The sequence below is a fragment of the Lichenostomus cassidix genome, chromosome 15 (genome assembly GCF_008360975.1).
Source record: "Lichenostomus cassidix isolate B80296 chromosome 15, HeHo_3.0, whole genome shotgun sequence".
Classification (NCBI taxonomy): domain Eukaryota; kingdom Metazoa; phylum Chordata; class Aves; order Passeriformes; family Meliphagidae; genus Lichenostomus; species Lichenostomus cassidix.
In genome coordinates this window covers 2,050,562-2,066,986 of record NC_139496.1, presented here as the reverse complement: position 1 = coordinate 2,066,986, position 16,425 = coordinate 2,050,562, and the positions used below count along the sequence as shown (strand labels likewise).

At 44.5% G+C, this 16,425-nt stretch overlaps 1 long non-coding RNA gene across 2 annotated transcripts in view; it reads right to left on the bottom strand.

The window, feature by feature from the left end:
- LOC146430107 (uncharacterized) overlaps positions 1-15,045 on the bottom strand; it is a 60,496-nt gene extending 45,451 nt beyond the window's left edge. For both annotated transcript variants that reach the window (XR_014855255.1, XR_014855256.1), the window contains exon 1: positions 14,864-15,045. This is a non-coding gene — a long non-coding RNA (uncharacterized LOC146430107). The remainder of the gene's footprint in view (positions 1-14,863) is intronic.
- Between the last annotated feature and the right edge of the window lie 1,380 nt (positions 15,046-16,425).

Below are 16,425 nucleotides of genomic sequence, written 5' to 3'. Positions count from 1 at the left end.
TGTGAATAGGGCTGTGAAGTACAACAGGCAGCACATCAGGAATCAGGCAGCCCAGGTTTTCCTGCAGCAAAGCAAGGCAAAGAAAAGTTATTCAGCTCAGCTTTTTGATGCTCAAGATAACTTCCAAAGAATAGGCAGCTTGAAATACAAAACAGCTTCCACTAGAGCTCACACTTGAAAGACAGAAGACTATTACCACAACTAAAGCTGTCTTGGGCAGAGTGGGTCAAGCACAGCCATCTCAAAGCTCTTCCTCTGCCAGAGTGCAGTGTCAGATGCTTAAGGAAGGCCTTGCCAGAGGATTCTGTGCATCCTTTCATCAATTAACAGTTGGGGATCAAAGCTTTTTGTGCACATAGACTGTAGGAGAGGATTTGTTTCTTAGTGCTATTCTCCTAACAGAGCTATGGCTCTGTTTCCCATGGCTCTATAGCCAGACTGAAAAAGATGTTCCCAAACCTGGTTACATCAGCACTCATGTGCCACAGTCAATTATTTCTCCATCAAATGGTTCCTAATTATGGGCAGTCACTCATTTAAGTTCTCAAGCCTGGCAAGGTAGGAGGCCCACATTGCCTCAGTGCTCTGAGAGCTTTCAGTGCTGAGCAAAGCAGGGCTACAGCAGGGGAGGTCACACACAAGAGATTACAAGGGGAAAGCACAAGTTGCCAGGCAGGAGCCAAGCACACAAGCACAGAATCCACCAAACATGGTCACTGGTGAGACCCACAGCATGTGAGAGGTGTATCTTTCAGAGTAGCCTGCTTTCAGAGAAACCAAATTTAATCTGGATGGGTCCACGACAATGCTGAGACTGCAATCCAGTGTGCTATAAAGGATTAGATTAAAAATATCCCTCTTTTTTCCCAAAAGATGGGGCAGAACAACTCCACAGGTAGCACTGCATTTTGACAGCCATTTTACACCTGCAGTTACTTTCTCCCCTAGATCAGACTGGGGAGTGACCATATGGGTCATACTGGTCAGGCCAGCAGGTGAGAGATCACTGGGAGTCTCCTCATTTCATTTAGAACAGATGATGACAACCTGACTACAGCCTTGGATCTTCTTATAAAGAGAACTCTAGGCAGCTTGTGAAAAATAGACTCATGACATTAAATACCAGATGGTTTTTGGAAAGATGACACAGTTGGGAGAACAACCCACTGATGAGTTTTGAGCAGCATACGACCATACACTCTTCCTGTCTGCAGCCACTCAGACCCTGTGGCAGCAGGCAAATGCAGCTTAAAGTATCATTTTTAGCTATTAAAAAGCTGTCAAGCCTCAGTTTTTATCTGCCAGCTATTTTTCAATAACAAAGTCAGGATAATCATAAATTTTATTCACCCAATAATTATCAGTCTGAAGATCACTTACAAGCAATTGCTACGGGTTTGGGTATTCAAAACCCAGGTGCTTTGCTGTGGGCATGTAAAGGACATCACTCAGGTTTCTGAGAGAATCATTGTGCTGTGATGACTTGCAAACCCCCTCTAAAATACACAGAAAAGGTGCTATTTTAGCCAATCTAGAAATGCACTAGAAGTACACAAGTAATCCAGTTACAGGAAGGAACAGGGCAGATGCCAAGCCTGTCAGAGGAACAGGAGGAAAGCAGAGATAAATGCAACTTATGTGCTTTAAAAATAAATCAATACAGACAATCCTTGTTTTACTATTTTTCCCCCAACCTACTAAAATATGCAATTAGCTCATTTACAAAACAAGAATTGATGGCTTATGGGCAAATTGCTCCTTGTTTGCTTCCCTTCACTCCTAAAGGTCGAAGTTAATGGCAAAGTTCCTAAGAAGTTTCCAGTTCAGTGTGTCTTCTAAAGTTACATGAATTTCAGTAAAATCAAAATGTTTTCTGAGAAGTTTTCAATCCCCTCCAGCCCCTGTCAGCTCCCCACACCTCCCAAACAAATCTGTGAAAAATGATATTCGTGGTAAAATTTCCATTTGGATAAAGAACATTTCATTAAGGAACAGAACGAGACACTGAATACAAAGTTCAGACCAATTTTAGTCGAAACATTGGCTACATATGTTTTCCCAAATTTATTTTCTTCATCTAATTTCTTATTACTTTTCTGCATTTTATTTTCAATGGAAATGGATATTCTGATAAAAAGGACTTGGAGGTTCCTAGGTTGAACCATGCAGAAGTTTTGTATCTCCTGGGTGCTTCACAGACCGAAACTGTTTTTTTCAAATATGCACTACATTTATTCCAAATAAACTCCATAAATCAATCTGTGTAATAGAAACCAGAAAAGTTTATGCAAAACAAATATAGAAAGTCATAAATACTGTGTTTAAGATGTCATTTTTGTGGCTGGTATATTTCTAGGGTATGTTTTTACTGTTTGTGGGATAAATTTTTCAGAAACATTAAAATCTTTCCTCCCTTCCATTCTCTATGGGTTTATCCCAAAGAAATAACGAGCTGAACTCTATAAACCAGCATTTATTAAATCCAAATGGGCACTTCATCTTACAGTAGCTTTCAATATAATCTATTTGATCTTTCAAAGTAGTTGGAAAATTATTTCAAGGGGAACTTTCACAGAACAAATTAACTTGAAAGAAGAGAACATTTTATACCCCAAAGAGGGAGGAAAGCAATTTCCTCAGCTTTCCCCTTTCTGGATTCCCCTCAGCCCAAATGCAGATACACAGATTTGGAGAGACAATCTGTGGCTGCTGTAGCCTGATGTTGGCAGTGATGCCAGAAGCTCAGGGAGAGCAGGGCTACAGACTCGTGGGGCCATGAAGCTACAACCGTGACAAGTTCATCTTTGGGGAAGCTGCAGATTGCACAGGAGATGGGAAGGAGCAGACTCATGGAAACTAAAAATGGTTTGCTCAAGCTGCAATTAAAAATCTACCTCTTAAAAGTTACCCTCTGTATTTTTAGAGGGACTTTATTTCCTGCCTGCTACAGCTCTTCAAACTGCTTGTTAAGTCAGTAGATGAAAATAGCACTGGGGCCATAACCTCTCAGCAGATCCAGGCACCTGCCAGTTTTAAGAATCCAAACATTAAGGCTGTAAAGGGACACTGAGAAGGTGAAGTCCCAGGGTAGATGGGGTGTCAGCTGTTGGGGTGTTCCACCAAGTTCTAAGTCCATCACTTGGCAAAGGAGGATGTTCCTGTTCTCTCTCACAGCCCACTGTTTCTCTTTGGATTCATTGAACTCCTCCAAGCATTAAAAGTCTTTCTGAACAAGTTTCTTAAATTAACAGCAGGACACTAGGAATCTTCATCCAGTCTGAAAACCCTGTATGAATTTTCTTCATCAGACCAAAGTACAAATGCTAATTTTCTCTGTCTCCATGTATGTGGAGGCTGCAGGAACCAAGCAGAGAATGGAGCTGAAAAGGACTAGACATTTTGGGTTACAGGAATGAGACAGCCAAAGAAAAAAAAAAAAGTTTTCTGTATGAATATCAGAGGATTCAGAAGTACCCTGGCTGAAGCATTTCACCCAAGGCCTGGATCACACCATTACATACAGCACACACTGCTGAAGGTTTCTATCTCCAAAGTCTGCTGTCCTGCATTCCCTTGCTGGCTGGCAAGTTTATCTGACGAGTGCTAGCTTCACTATCCTAAGCTGTAGAAAAAAAAAAAAAAAGATTTTGAAAGGCTTTAGAAAAAGAAAATTTCCTTAGTGTGCTGAATTACTGTTAAAGCCATATAGTTTTGGGAGTTACAACACAAGATCTAAACCAGCATGCACCAGATTTTCTTCCACATTTTCACAGTGTGGCAGGGAAGAGCTGAGGAAGATTTTTGTCCTTATTTCAGAGGTGAGGAACCTGAGGCATGATGTGAGGACAAATACGTGATTTTGCCAACGTCAGAAAACAGCCAATAGCAGGTCACAAAAGCCTCATTTTGGTACCCAAGCAATAAATGCCTCTCCTGCTTTAGTAATGATAGGGGTGTCTGTTTGATCTCTGCCCTTCAGCGGTGGATTGCAGACAAGCCTTTCTCAGATGCCCATGAAACTTAAAATCTCGCTGAGCAATACAGAAACCCTGCTGGCAGATGCACACAGTGAAGAAATTGCCAGCATCCGAGCACAATGTAGGATCTGCCAAGAGCACAAACTTTATCACCTCTCACTGGGCACCTACTTCCTCCAGCACCCAAAAGCCTAGGCAGAGCCAACAACAACCAAACTCCAGACAGGAGCTGCCCACTGGCTCAGGACTCTGAGAAACCTCAGTTCACCTTTAACCACCTTGCCTAGCACAAGCAATCTTTGTTTGAGCTAAGAGCCACAGCCTGGCACTTCTCTGTGGCCAGTTACAAAGCCTCCCTGTACTCTATGTAACCTTCCAAGACAGACAAAATCATCTGCTGCTCCATGTTTAACCCAGGCAGGTGGTTTTACCACAGGCTGCTCAGTGGATGCTGTGTTCCACCCCAGAGGGGGCTGGATTTCATTTGTTTAAAATGGGAGTGGGAGAACAGACTAGGGAATGAAGCAATGCTTTTATAATGTGTTTCTGGAAGGAATGTTGTGAAGTTCAAGTCATATTAGGAAGCCTCTTATTCTTCTCTCACAATTAAAAAAAATAGTCCCCCTCTGCTGATTGGCAGATCTCTGACTAGTCTTTCCTAGGAGAATCAGAAGGAGAATATGAACAAGAATATGACCAGACCCATTCCAGGAGAAGAGATCCACCAAAGAGTTGCAGGCTGTGCTGTTAAGGTTTAAAAATAGAGATGGCTGGAGCAGACAAAGCTCTTCAGGATATCAGACGTCCTTTTCCCAGTCAGGGAGCTGCAGTCATCCTAGATCAGGGCATTTCAAAGGGAGCTGTGCAGTGACAGACTCCAAAACTTTTGCTACAGCCAGTTTTGAGGAAGGCTGTTGACAAGGAAGAGAACTCTAATAAATGGGTAATTCCCGTGATAAGGCACAAAACTATTTATAGCAACCTTGAACTCCACTGCTGGTTTAACCTACAGGATGAAGAGACCAAACAAGACACCTCTCCTCTTCAGGCAGCTGGATGAATCCAGCAGAGCAGAAAGCATCCACAGGGAGCCTGATACTCCTGTATGTTGACCCAGGAAAGGGGCAGCACATCATGAAGCTCAGCAGAGCCTGAAGAAAGTCTCTTCTAAGAGCGTCTCTAAACATTTGCCCTTTTCCATTCCAATGAGGAAAATCAAGTGAAAGAAACTTGGAGAGTCTTAGATGGATAAAAACTCATCCAGAATGTCTGTATGCAGGCCAAGGTTTTGCAGGAGAGGCTGCTGATGTTTTGGGATGGGAATGCAGCGAGGTAGGGGTGTGTGTAACACCGCAGGTATGGGGCTGGTGACCGGCCAGGAGGCTGCGTGTAGCTGGGGTCAGTGAGTTGCCATGGAAGCAGCATTGCCACGTTATAAAGCACAGGAGGGATGTGTGGGAGCAGGAGATGTGTTGGAGCAGGGTCTCCCTCGTGCAGCCCTTGGCAAGCTGCTGCAGGGAGGAAGCTGCTCCTGCAGATGCAGAGGAGCTGTCGGGGGACAGAACACTCCTCCCAGCTCTGGCAGAGACTTTACAGATGCTCTGGCCAAGTCACGTTTTAACAGCCCCATGCCTCAGTTTCCCCAGCTGTAAACTATTATAGGGATGTTTTGTGGCTGAATGCAGCTCACACTCACAAAGCAAGCAGAGCTCTTTGGACAGACAATCCCAAGGAATATAAAGTATTTACTCGAGATTTTTTTCCTGTGCTTCTCTCTGATGTTTGATGCTGACACCTAAATAATTTACAACGTGAAGAAGGAAGAAAAAGACCAGAAGCAATCACACCAAAGCATCCAGCCTCCTCCAGGCATGGCCCAGGAGTTTTGGGGAAGGAAGGAATGTGCTCCCACCCCACCCCCTCATCAGTCCTTCTATATGATGACATGCAAGTGCTTGCTGATCAGTTTATGGATCTGGGGACTGACAGACTTTGAAGTCAGAGTTTGGCATCCCCAGTTATATGCTAGGACTTGAAAGGATCAAAGCTGCCAGCATTTTTGAGGCCTCATGAATGAGCTGCACTGGTAATGGGAGCTCAGAATTCAGGATTGGCTCCTAATCTCCCCAAGAGCGTCACAAGCATGAGCACACATTCTGTGGGCAACTTGGTGGCCTTTCAGTGTCTGCATTCCATGCTGGGAGCTGCAGAAGGAGGGCACACTGCAGCACTGAGACACATTGCGTTACTTATCGCTGTTTCCTAGCGTGAAGGATGTATTCTGCAAGCAATTCCAGGGCAGGATTTCCTACAAAGAGGCACTAATGACAACAAAAACGTTAGCTCAGCTTTTAGATTCCAGCTGGAGTTTGCAGATGTGGTAGACAGGGACAAATACCCTCTCATTTTCTCACATCAGTGACTTTTCTAGGTTTAGGGTCTGCACTGTCTTTGTTATAGGGTCAGGTCCTGGACAAGGGCTGTGTGGTGTCCTAGTCCTTTCTAAGTGAACATATCTGGGCTGGAGAGGAGGAGAAAGAAAAAAGTGAAGAGGAGCTCTGAGGGCACAACTGCCTCTCAACAGTCAGAGTGACCCTCTTTCATGTGAGGCATCTGGGACACAGATATGAGCTGCTTCCAGTCTGATGTGGCTGGAAGGGGCAGAGGGCAGAATCCATGTGAGATGTTTTACAACCTGTAGCCTGAGTGTCAATCTAGCAGCCTACATGAACTGTGTGTAGTGCACAGGTATAAATCAAACTCCTGAATATGAGTTTTCTTTGATTAACATGTCCAACAACTTCCTTGCATTCCTTGCAATGCTCTTTGAAATTTGAACAAGCAAAGCTCTGTCCCAGCAGCCCCATTAAATTGCCTGGTGGAGAGAGGAGCAGCAGGAATGCAGGCTGGTCAAATAGCTTTTTGATAGACCAGACTTGCTCAGCTCAGAAATGCTGTCTGAGTGCAAGCTTCAGCTACGTGCCCAGACTGCTCTCATCTCATCCTGAGGTCCTCCTTGGGAGGACTGTCAGTGTGACAGCAGACTAGACCCTGGCCCTTCACAGAGTGGCTGCCCTTCAATTCCAGTCTTGCAGTTTTCAAACATACAGAGCCCCCCAAATCACACCATCATCCACTACCAGGCAGATATTTGGCATGTCAAGAGTCTAATTCTGCATCATGACGTTCTGTATTACCTTTGTGACCAAAACTCTCATGTGGCTTCTCTGGATTAATACATATTAACCAAGAGCCATGAATTCCCAGACTCCCCAAGCACTAACTCAGCCTGTAAATGAGCCAGGCAAGGAACCACTGAGACCTTACCACAAATGCCTTTGGAGTTCTTGCACACCTCATGAGTACAGCTTATCAGTATCTGTCTTAACTAGGAAGCAGTTATAGGCTGTAAAATTCACATCACATATCCTGTTCCTGAGATACTGTTCTTGGCCCAGAAGTTAGTTCAAAGGCACTCAAGTCTCATGCTTGAAATTCAAGACCACCTCTCTGATTCCCTCCACCACATGGTGAGAGGATCAAATTCACCCTTTGCTGGGACTTACTTTTTTTTGACTGAAAAACCATTAAAGACTGACATGCTATTCACAGACATGTCGCAGCTCTGAACTCACTCTGGGCTTGTTGCAAAGAGGCCTAAAGCTTTACACTGCCCAACACCAGAGCAAAGCCATCTGCTTGAGGAAACTGACTATAAGAAGTCAGACTCTACTAAAACCAGGAAGACTGTATTTGTCTAAATAAAAAGGTCTTCTGAGAGCACTCAAAGGTCACAGTTAGTATGAAAATAGAGCACATATCTGAATTGGCTGTGTCAGTTATAAGTGGAGCTCAGTGCTGTTGTTTCCTGATGCCTCAAACCCATAGAAACTGCAAGAAATCCCCACAGGTTCCTGAGTGCTCAGACCTAGACCTACCCCAGCTCCCAGCCAGCAATTCTGCTGGTGTTTGGAATGGCAGCAGCTCCTACATTTTTGCACTGCAGGCCCTCAGTTCAATGCCTCGAGCGCCAGTGGAGACACAGGTGTACATACATCTCCACAGCTCACTATTCATGGGCCTCCTGTGCTCCTGACTGGGCCACTGAGTGATAACTGTACACCTTCTGAGAATTCAACAAGGTAGTAATAACCCAAGATTCACATGCCCAGCTGGCACTCAGAGTTGGGCAAGACAAGAATTTACAGTGATGGGCACCATCACTCCCTCTCTCTTTCACCTGAAAGCTTTAAACATACAGTTTGGCTGAAAAACCTTGAAGAATTCCAGATTTTTTGGATCAGAACTGAAATCAAAATTGCTTTCATCAGGCAGCATCAAACTAAAAAGGTCATTCAGAAGTCTTGTATGATTTAATAAATATATATAATTTAACTGCTTGAGTTTCTTATTAGTGAAGTTAATTGCTGTATTTTCGTTTTCTTGCCATTTCTTAACTAAAAGCATTCTTGTTCTTTATGAGTCAGTCAGCAGGTGTACACATAACTTAATGTCAACATCTGATTACTACTTATTGCTCATTTAACTCAGCAAAATATAAAAACTGGACCATGTCTCTAGGAAAATAAATAAAAGGAGAAAGCTGTGGAGTTAGAGCAGAGAAGGTTTTTTTTTGTTTTTTTTTTTTAAATCAAAACAGGAGAGGTTTTCTTAAATATTTTTTCCAAGCGCTGTTGTTATAGGTGTTTCCTGAGGAAGTGACGGACTTCCCCCCATTCCATGACTTGCACCCTCTAGTTTGTATTTTCTTTCTTTAAGCACAGAGTCCAAGAGGTACAAGCAGGCCAGCACAGTGGACAGTTATTTCACTTTGCTGCTAGAATAAACTGATAGGAAGAGAACCAGACTTCTTCGTAAAGCAAAGCAGAGCATAGAGGTAGTAGTATGTGCTTAATTTTAGGCAGGTGCCTTGCTAAGCTGTGGCCACTACAAGCCACACAAACCCATCAGTGAAATGAAACATAATTTAGTTATTTTTATGACTGTGCTTTGGTGCAGGCCTCCTGTGATTGGAAGCCACCTGACTGGGGATGGGTTTATGTTCTGCATTTCCAGAGCTCAGGTCAGGGCTGTTCCACGGTGAGAGGCTCCTGGGACCTCAGCTCCTTCTCCACAGGAGCTGCTCCAGCATCATGATCTTACAAGGGTCCCTTGAGGGCCTGTTTTCAGTCCTTTGTTGCCATGAAGAGCCACACGCTACTGAAGGGCAACTCTTTAAATTAACCAGTTCTTGCTTCCTCCACCCCAAGCTGGTGATCCCAACGACTTCACATCACTTTTCACAGGAGAAAGTGACAGGTCCTGTGTTGAGTTGTTGCTGTGACATTGTCAGCAGTCATTGTAAATCTTCTGCTGCTTTTCCTCCCCTCATCTTCCTTCCCTTCAAAAACCAGCATGGCCCATTTCCCCTGCCTTTGCAAACACCTCTCCCAGACATTTACAGTGCAATATTTAGCAATGGGAAGTTGCTTCTTTGGCAAGTTTCCAAGCTGCTAAATGAGAAGTGCTGCAAGAAGGTGATGTTTTCTCCCACTGGGTTAACACCCTTCCCCTCAACTATGCACAGGGGGCTTGAGGCCAAGTCTTGTCTCTTGGATACTCAGAGTAACAAGAGCTCATGGAAGAGCTATTGGAAGGCATAAACATTGGTTTTCATGCATAGAGGATTCCACTGAGGCCAAATGCAGAGTATGCCCAGGCAGAACACAAGCCCTGGTGCCAGCTTTATGCATCCTTAGCTAATAGCTGCCCATGGAACTGACCAAAGGAAAGTGCCAAGAGTACACAGAAGCACTAAGCTGTAAATCAGGGCAGAAAGCATAACTCTGATCTTAACTTTCTGCGCAGACACAAAAGTGGGTAGCAAAGCTGCTCTCTGGTTTTACACTGACACACCTGCTTTCAGTTCAGCATAGTGACTCCAGATTGGCACCAGCATTCCTGAATAAAACAATCAAGCCAGCAACCTTCACCTCAGCTGAGGCTGCTAGTTAATCAGAACAGGGGCAGCACATTTTGGGCAACAGGCTTCCATGGGCTTTTACCATTGTTCCTTAGCCAGCATTGATCAGAGAACTAAAAAAAGTTGCCAAGTCCTCAAAAGATTTTAGTGTGAGAGATGCAGACCACATGTGCTGAATGGTAAACAGCTCTTGAGGATCAGAATAAAAAGGTCTTTATAGTCCAAGCAAACAAAAGTAAATGCCAGAATCTAAATGAAATAGAACTTTCCAAAAGCCTGAGGCTACCAAGATTTCAAAGCTGAAAGTGTAGCCTTGTTTGTTTCTTAGAAAGACCTAAAGCATGCCACATTATCAAGAGAGGTGACCCTGTCCTGTTCCCAGCAGGCAGCAGTGTCTTTTGATTCTCATTTCCAAGCAGCCTTCTGAGCAAAGTCAGTCATTGATATTGCTTGAGCTTCCTATTAAAGGTAAATGTAGTTAATTACTTTGTAAGGGGGTAGCCAGTAGAGAGGAATATTGTCAGTGAGGGAAATACCATTTACTGAATAGAGCAATCCAGTCTAAGCCACACCACCAGAAACACAGTCCTAACACAAGGAAAGCTTTGAAATACTTTGCTTTTCTGCTTTAAAACATGTATGCAAAAACGTAGCTGAAAGAAGGAAAGTTGTTACTTTTGGGGACCACAATTCTGAGGACCAAGTCAAAGCAGATGGACTGGAAAGGACTGCAATTCAGTCATCACAGACTGGTGCTGCTGGGTATGTAGAATTGTTCCACAACGATCCTTGGCTCTGTTTCAAACATCCTCAGAAGCAGATCCCTTCAGATCAGTGAAGCTTTGTGCAGAAGACTGCCTGGAATTTTAACCCAGTTGGGAACTAAAGACTCCTCCAGGATAAATCCTCAGGCAAACGTCCCACTTGGCCCCAGGACACACTGCCTCTGTGAAGGCTGATGAATGCCTGCAGCTTTGAGGTTAGACAGATTTGGTTTATTTAAACTAAAGTTTTGGCTGCTGCAGCATAAACCTACTACTGCTCATGCAGTCCTGGGGCTGTGCAGGGCTGCTTCCCCCACTTCAGCACAACTGGTGTTGCGGCTGCCAGCAGCTGCTGCTCCAGTTCCTCCAAGTATGTTTACTCTCTGCAGATGGCCCTGCAGCACCACTGCCATGGAGCAGGATGAAATGCAGCCTGGCAGCCTCCTCCCAGCCCAACCCCTCCTTCCCTGGCCCAAAGCTCTCCGTCTTTCCCCATCTCAGTTTCTCTCCCAAAGCATTAACCAGCCCCGCCTCATTGGTTTCAGTGATGTTTACCCCAGGATGAGCACACACATCCAATCTGTTCAGCAAGTCTCAACAGCCCTGGCAAAACAGGCCTCCATCTGGAGTGTCCATCTTTGCTGCCTTCAGCTCTGGAGGAGCAGAGAAGTGACAACAAACTTGGGCAAAGGAGAGCCAAAAAATGACTATCACCCCTTCTAGCTACCACCTGGGTCAGCCACCAACATGTGTGACCTGGCTTCTGAGTTTTTTGTTTTGTTTTTTTCTTAGGTCATTCAGGAAATTTCCTGGGAAGCATATCCAGTCTCTGCCAGGGAACTTAGTTTATGTGGGCAGAGTCAGTCCAAATCAGGTGCAGGACAAGGTACAGGACATGGGAAAATGCAATGTCAGTAGAAAGGCTGGAAAATATGTTTTGAGATTTAAGATGCTTTGACACTTGAAGCTCATCCCACCTCACACAATCCACACTGGTACCATGTAGAAAATACAGAGAGAAGGCAATGTTCTTCTCTCCCTCCGAATCCTTAACAAATACACAAACCAACGATGACAGAGTCCACAAATTTGAAAAGCTTGTAAAGCAGCACCAACACTTTAGTTCTTTTATGGCCCTATGGGTAAACAGAAGAAGCATGGTTCACCTTGAGCCTCTTTTATTCCCCTTAAGAAATTCTTTCCAGTGCTGTTTTACAGGTTTGCACAGCCTTGCAATGAACAGACACCCCACAGCAAACCAGGCATTTAAAAAACACACTAAGCTACCGTGAAGTAAATTACTGACTTAACAACCAGGCACCTACAGGTATAATTGGGTTTCATTTGAAGAACAAATTAAAGCAATGTGCGTATTAGCTGTGAGTCTGCAAGGGGGCAGAAAAAGACAGAGTCTGGAAACTTTCCAAAGTGCACAAGATTAAAGAAGCCCTGCCAAAACAGCTCCCAGGAGACAGCAGTCACACCAAGACGGACCAACTCCCAGGGTGAGCCAGACCCACACCCAGGTACGTCTGCATGCAGGCTCCCATCAGAGGGGCAAGGAAAGGCTGCATTTGAAGCAAACTGCAAAGCAGGGGAAGATTTGGGTAGCCAAGAACATGATGGGGACAGAAAAGAACAGGGCAGGGTGAGCAGTTGCATGGGTATTTCAAGTATTGGGTCATAATGCTTCATACCCTTTTCCTTCATGTCCTTTTCCTAAAGCCCAGGAGCAGCCATACAGACTTCCCTCTCCCAGTATAAAATCTAGCACTTCAGTATAATTTAGAGCTTTACTAGTACTTATAACTTCTGTTAAATCCCAGTTCCAAAGGATTAACTGGGAAAAACATGACCCCAAAGGACTCACCAAAAGTCTCTCACAACAAAGTACTCCACCACAGTGACAGCATGTCTCAGGCCACAGTTTCCTCAGATATACAACTCTTGCCATTGCAGGAATATTTGACTAGATTCAGAGTCTCTTCAGGATGTCTCCACAAAGAGACAGCACTAGTTTCTTTACTAACTTAGCCTCCTCCGCCCACACCTCTTCTGCTTGCCATCTTTTTGCTGCTGCTAAAGAGGAGAGTAAAGGATGAAAACAATTAACCAGCTGAAAAGGAAAATAAGTAACAGCCACCGAGGGCTTCAAAGTTAAGCAAGGAAGTAATTAGTGAAACAGCTGAAAGAGCAAGGCATCAAGAAAAGGAAAAATGGTAAAAGAGTTAGATGAAAGTAGGGAGAGATAATGAACAGCCTATTAGCAGCTTCAAGGCTGGTCTTGGATGTTATCCTCCGATTATTTTTTTCCACCCTGTCCCTGGAGGAATGCTGTTCCTTCAAACCACTTTAATTTCTGGACTCTGTGCTGCTCCCTGCCCACGGTCAGGGTCCAGATCTGTTGCTTTCCTTTTTCTGACTCTGCAGGCCATTGAAAGTCTCAGCACTCGCCTTCCCCAGACAAAGCACCTGGATTTCAGCTGTGCAACCCAGCCTGAGTCAGGCAGGGAGTGTTCTCTCAACAGCACTGCTCACAGTCCTGGCCCTGCAGAGTCACAGGACTCAGATGACTGTGCTAAGGAAGGGCACAGTCAGACCTTCGGAGCAGGGGAAAAACTTGACATGAAATCCTGCTGGAGCACTGCAGAGGGAGGCTTGGTTGGTGTCAGTTCTGAACATGAGACTGTAATAATATTTGCCCTCAGTTCAACTTCATATACTATGTACAAAAGCCTCTGTTTGGATAAATGAATGGCCAGGGAAACATGAACTGAGAAGAGCCAAGAAACTCAAAGCAAAGTCCCAATTCTTTTTGTCTGGAAATCTAACTGTTTTGGAAAGAAACAAAAACACACCAAAGGTAGACAGGGAAAGCTAAAGACACATTTCTTGATGAATTTTCTCAGTTTTCCTTGATGATATTTAAGAAGGAGAAAGTAAGCGCATGTGTGTTCCACAGAAAAGGTTAAAAAATATGCAAGTTTTTTCCTCATTCAGGGAACCAGTCTGGCTGTCAGAGCAGCCTTGGTCTCCTGGATAAATAAAATCACGGTGTTTTTTCATAGTCTGCAGGGTGGGGAGAAAAAAAAAACAGCAGTCAGGCAATCTAGGCCTCACCCTGCCCCAAGTTTGACCTAGAACAAGCCACTTGCTCACATGGCTCAGGAACAGTCATGAGGGGACATGTGGCACTGCTTTTGCAGCCATCTAAACCACAATGCCTTCACCATCTCCCTGACTCACCCTTGCCTCACACAGTTTGAGGGTTGCTGTGCAGCACATTGAATGCCAGGGCCCTTAGTGGCATCTGATCCTGGCACTCCAGGAAAAAAAAAGTCAAGAGAAAGGTAAACCTAGTCCAAGGCCAGAGGGATGTCAAGATATAGTAAAATATTTCTCTCTCCTTCATCTAGACCATGTTACTTTCAGTAGAGCATTTAGATAATAGCATTGGCAGTTGTTTCTGTCACTGGTAAGACCGACTGGTCCCCTGAGAGATGTTTGAGCCTTACACACCATTAAATATTGTCAAGCGCTCAGTTTGGTCATATGAATGCTAGTAACCAAAGCTTTCTAGGCAACAAAGACCAGTGCAGCAGTGCTGAAGCACCAATATTTAGGATTTTCCAGTTGACTGTATTTTTCCAAATATGTTTGAGAAGGTCCAGGCAGGCTTACCTGCCCCAGACACTACCTCTTTCTCCTTGAGGTGTATTTACCCAGATGGCAGGTGTTTTATATTTCAAAAAACATTCAAGTAGGAAAACATTTGTACAGGCAGGTTCACCTCAGAACACTTATTTTCTTTCTCCCGTTTTTTTGGTGGGAACAAAGAGCCTTGCACCAGACCCTGGAGCTGCTCACGATCTAACCCTGTGTGCATCTAACAGTCTAAAAACAGGGAGAGCCTGAAGCAGAGCTCGCTAGGAAAGCAAGTAAAACCCAAAAGCACTATGACCTAAAAGGCTACAATTGTTCACAATAACTCCTTTGCTAAATGGACATCTTCTGCACGAGGGTTTGTCAGGGAGCATCAAAAGCCTGCAGCTCCTTTCACAACAGCGACCCAAACACCAAACAGAGTAACAAGGACAGCAGCTCCAGGCCTGTGCCAACCAGCCCCAGCCCCACAATACCTTAGAGGAGTGAGCAGAGCACTGGAGGTGGCAGCCAACTTCAGCTAAATCCACAGTACAGGCTGGGAATTCAGGTCAGGATCAGACACAGTCCAGTTATCATCAAGCAAGTTCACAGGAGGAAGACCTCAGGTCTGAGCTTCAGTGGATTCAAGAGCCCAGTCAGTAAGCAGAGAGTGGGGCTGGAGGCCCCAGGTGAGGATGGTCAGGGCCATTAAGGACCATTAATTGGCCAATTAGCCAGTTAGGGCCAATGACCACCTCAGGTGCGGCTGGTCACAGCAGGAACAGCAGCAGAAAAAGAGAGAAATCACACAAGGACAGCTTTCAGTTCTTGTAATAGCAGTTTATGCTATAAGCAACTGAAGAGGGTTTCTTTATGTAAGGACCTATGAAAAAGATTATGTGAAGGACTATTTTCTTATATGAATTAATACTGCTCTTTGCCAAAGTCTGCTGCAAAAGAGCAGGATGTCCTCTGAAAAAATGAGGCACAGAGAAGCTCCCATGACCCAGTAAGTCCAACCACCTGAAGGATCCCAGTCTAGTGCTCAGCTGCATCATGTTACCTTTAATTTTATTTACACATTGCTCCCCATTCTCGTAAGCCAAGATGTAGAATCTAAAATTGTCTCCTATGTTTGCTGAAGTTTGAAAACTGGAAGCAAGCCCTGTCACTACAGCCTATGTCTAAAGAGCCATCTCATTTTTCTTGTCAGTAGCATCTTTCTTTTGATCTCCAGAGCTATTCACAGTTCAGTTGCTTTCCAGAGATGACTTGTTGCAGTTTGCTTTGGTTTGAATCCGGCTTTGAAACTACTGACCAGAATGCACAACACTTCTGCAAAAAATCTTGAGGAAACAGCAGGGTAATTTATGAGATGAACTACTAGTTTTCAAAGGATAACATCTTTTCAGCAGAAGTCGCTTTTCTTCAAAGGAAAAAATGCCTTTTGCTTTGTGAACTTTCATTTTTATATATACACATATAACAAACATTTATTTTACACCCACCATGTCTGTGGCATGATGTGTGTGTGTAGAAAGGTCAAATGAAAACAACTGCCCTCAGAGTGTTGGAAGAGATGCTGTCTGAAGGTGGCTGCTCCCAACCACTCTGCAGTTTGAAGGGGGATTGTAACATGCCCTATGGAAGCAGGCAGCAAGGGCTGTTCTCCCACTGGGCAGTGCTGCAGCAGGAGCAGACACTATGCCAGCATCTGACACAGGAATGGAAGTTGTGAGAATGATCTGGCAGCAAGGAGACTGCAGATAAGATGATAAGATCAGCTGCAAGCTCAGGCAGATAATGAGAAAGACACAGACGGCCTGGAATGGCCTGGATATCCACTGTAATGATCCCAGTCCCATCTTTCCCTCCACATGTTCCTTGGAACAACTCCCTCTTATCCTAGGGAAAGCTGCATCTTTTCACAAAGTGCCTTCTTCTGTGTGCTAGGACAATGGAAATGGATCACAGCTCTTGCTGGAATTAGTCCTAAGGTGGGAACTCAGCCATTCTGGAGCACAGATGGGGTCAGGTCAGGTTTTCCCCTACAAAC